The sequence below is a fragment of the Urocitellus parryii genome, chromosome 5, assembly GCF_045843805.1.
Source record: "Urocitellus parryii isolate mUroPar1 chromosome 5, mUroPar1.hap1, whole genome shotgun sequence".
In the NCBI taxonomy this organism is placed as follows: domain Eukaryota; kingdom Metazoa; phylum Chordata; class Mammalia; order Rodentia; family Sciuridae; genus Urocitellus; species Urocitellus parryii.
This window is the reverse complement of record NC_135535.1, coordinates 144,702,549-144,706,297: the sequence shown is the minus strand read 5'-3', so window position 1 is coordinate 144,706,297 and position 3,749 is coordinate 144,702,549. Positions and strand designations below refer to the sequence as shown.

The following is a 3,749-nucleotide window of genomic DNA, read 5'->3' as shown; positions in this document are numbered from 1 at the left end:
AAAGACATGTATGTAGCAACATAATTTCCCAGAGTAAACGTAATTGACATTTTCTCAAATAAAAGTGAAAACCTAAAAGTCCCCTGTTCTTCTGGATCTATAATTTTTGTTTTATCCTCATAGGCTTTAAGTAGTTGAACATTCATGAAATATTTCTTGGATTTTTAAATATTTATCTCTCAAATGTTCTTTTATATTCCAATCATTCTTCCATTTATCAACCTCTCTACTTTAAAGCCATTATTAACATAAGTGGATCCCCTACAAAATCTCAATTACTTTTTTATTTTTTAAATATGTGCTTGTGACATTCAAAATTTGAATGAAATATTCTCTTTCAGATATATTTGTTGACACTTCTTTTCATATTTACAAATACCTACCTACACTCCCTTCCAGATATGATTGAATATACACAGGCATAGTTTTATTTGTCAAGCACTTCAGGTCCAGTATCTGAGAGCAATTGACTTGTCCTGACCTACAAAAGTATGTGAGTTATCAAAAAAACTAAACCTAATGACTAGAGAAATGAGGAACAAAGAAAACAAGAAATCAAAGTCAATACTTATACAAATGTCTACAAAATATGTTATGCCAAATCATCAACTACAACACAAATCTCTAATTGAATTTAAATGGAATTTCATCTTATCTCCTCTGATCATAATTTTCTTCACCTTTTTCTCTTCTTTGTAAAATACTATCATTCCCTCTAATCTAAATATAACAAATTATGAAATAATGTTTTCTGTGTCTTTTAAATTTTCATTGTAATTTCATAGCTATATTACTCTGTTTATCATGGTCTCCTGTAATTATTAGTTGGTCAGATTTCCTCTCTCATGTAACTTTTACTTTGTGTACATGCCAGAAAGTGTAAGTAAGACAATTTAAATGTTTCTTTTTTCTACAATGAAACAATGGCTGTTTACTACTTTTTTTTTATTATGCCATCATCCAAGTCTCACGCGGTGGAGAACAAAAGAAAATCTATTTCTTCTTAGTCCATTTTTCTTTTAGTAGTTGCAAAGCACACTGCACACTGAGGGTTAATTAATTGAGAAAGGGATTGTAGAATTTAGAGAGAATTCCATATGATGGTATCATTTTAATTAGCATATTTTTATTGATTTTTTAAATAAATGATAGCAGAATGCATTATAATTCTTATTACACATATAGAGCACAATTTTTCATCTCTCTGGTTGTATACACAATGTATTCACATCAATTTATGTCTTCATACATGTACTTTGGATAATGATGTCCATCACATTTCACCATCCTTGCTAAACCCCTGCCCTTCCCCTCCAATCTCTCTGCCCTATATAGAGTTTGTCTATTGCTCCCATGCATTTGTTTTTTGGGGGGATTGGCTAACTTCACTTAGCATTATCTTCTCCAATGCCATTCATTTACCTGCAAATGCCATGATTTTATTCTCTCTTATTGCTGAGTAGTATTCCATTGTGTATATATGCCACATGATTTTTTTTTAAAGAGAGAGAGCGCAAGCAAGAGAGAATTTTTTAATATTTTTTAGTTTTCGGTGGACACAACATCTTTATATTTTTTATGTTGTGCTGAATATCGAACCCAGCGCCTCACTCACTACTGCTTGAGCCACATCCCCAGCCCACATATTTTTAATCCATTCATCTACTGAAGGGCATCTAGATTGGTTCCATAGTTTAGCTATTGTGTATTAAACCCCCATCTCTCACTATGCACGAAACTCAACTCAATGTGGATCAAAGACCTAGGAATTAAACCAGAGACTCTGGGTATAATAAAAGAAAAAGTCGGCCCTAATCTTTATCATATGGGATTAGGCCCCAACTTCCTTAATAAGACTCTTACAGCATAGGAATTAAACCAAGAATCAATAAATGGATGGATTCAAACTAAAAAGCTTCTCAGCAAAAGAAATAATCCGTGAGGTGAATAGAGCCTACATCTTGGGAGCAAATTTTTACCTCTCACACATCAGATAGAGCACTAATCTCTAAAGTACATAAAGAACTCAAAAAGCTAAGCACCAAAAACCCAAATAACCCAATCAATAAATGGATAAAGGGGTAGGAACCGGGGCCGCGGTGTCGTGGGTGCTCCCAGCCGAGGCCGCGGGTAATGTTCAAGCCCAGAAATGCCTTATGTGGATCGTCAGAATCGAATCTCTGGTTTTCTAGACATTGAAGAAAATGAAAACAGTGGGAAATTTCTTCGAAGGTACTTCATACTGGATACCAGAGAAGATAGTTTTGTATGGTACATGGATATTCCACAGAACCTTCCTTCTGGATCATCACGTGTCGGAGCCATTAAACTTACCTATATATCAAAGGTTAGCGATGCAACTAAGCTAAGGCCAAAGGCTGAGTTCTGTTCTGTTATGAATGCAGGAATGAGGAAATATTTCCTACAAGCCAATGATCAGCAAGATCTAGTAGAATGGGTAAATGTGTTGAACAAAGCTATAAAAATCACAGTACCAAAGCAATCAGACTCACAGCCTAATTCAGATAATCCAAGTCGCCAGGGTGAATGTGGGAAGAAGCAAGTGTCTTACAGAACTGACATTGTTGGTGGTGTACCCATCATTACTCCAACTCAGAAATAAGAAGTAAATCAATGTGGCGAGAGTGTTGACAGAAATAATTTGAAACGATCACAAAGCCATCTTCCTTGCTTTACTCCAAAACCACCTCCTGATAGTGCCGTTATCAAAGCTGGATATTGTGTAAAACAAGGAGCAGTGATGAAAAACTGGAAGAGAAGATACTTTCAATTGGATGAAAACACAATAGGCTACTTTAAATCTGAACTGGAAAAGGAACCTCTCTGAGTAATACCACTTAAAGAGGTTCATAAAGTTCAAGAGTGTAAGCAAAGTGATATAATGATGAGGGACAACCTGTTTGAAATTGTAACAACGTCTCGAACTTTCTACGTACAGGCTGATAGCCCTGAAGAGATGCACAGTTGGATTAAAGCAGTCTCTGGCGCCATTGTAGCACAGCGGGGACCTGGCAGATCAGCATCTTCTGAGCGTTCCCACAGTCCTTCAGAGTCCAAACACACTGTCCGTCCTGCCAGTGCCGCAGCAGCAGCCACCTCACATTCCACAGCCTCTCGCAGCAACTCCCTGGTCTCAAGCTTTACCATGGAGAAGCGAGGATTTTACGAATCTCTTGCCAAGGTCAGGCCAGGGAACTTCAAGGTCCAGACTGTCTCTACAAGAGAACCAGCTTCCAAAGTGACTGAACAAGCTCTGCTAAAACCTCAAAGTAAAAATGGCCCTCAGGAAAAAGATGGTGACCCCGTGGACTTGGATGATGCAAGCCTTCCAGTCAGCGATGTGTAAGATGGAAGCATGCAGGGCCTACCACCATCCATCCTCAGTGTCCTTCATGAGGCTTCTAGCCAAAGATGATAAAGGGGGAAGTGGGTTTTAATGCGTATATTATACTGCCTCTTAGATGTACTCTTTGAAAGCTGGTAAACCAAGAATCTAGGGAGTAGCCAAATGAAATGTCATTTTTTTCAGAAAGAAGGTAAAAACCTGATTGTCTTCATATCAACTATCTGAAGCTTTGTGTATTCTCCTTTGGGTGGTAAAAATGTGTGTGTGGTATTTTTGTTCCTAGTGACTTTGACAGTTTAAATGTTTAACGACTGACTTATAAACATTGAAAATGCTTATTAATGATTTTGGTCATTTAAAAAATGCTACTATGATTCCTATT

At 37.0% G+C, this 3,749-nt stretch overlaps 1 pseudogene; it reads left to right on the top strand.

Annotated features, from left to right (window-relative positions):
• The first annotated feature begins 2,149 nt into the window (after window positions 1–2,149).
• LOC144254923 (pleckstrin homology domain-containing family A member 1 pseudogene) lies at window positions 2,150–3,439 on the top strand (annotated as a pseudogene).
• The last annotated feature ends 310 nt before the right edge of the window (window positions 3,440–3,749 follow it).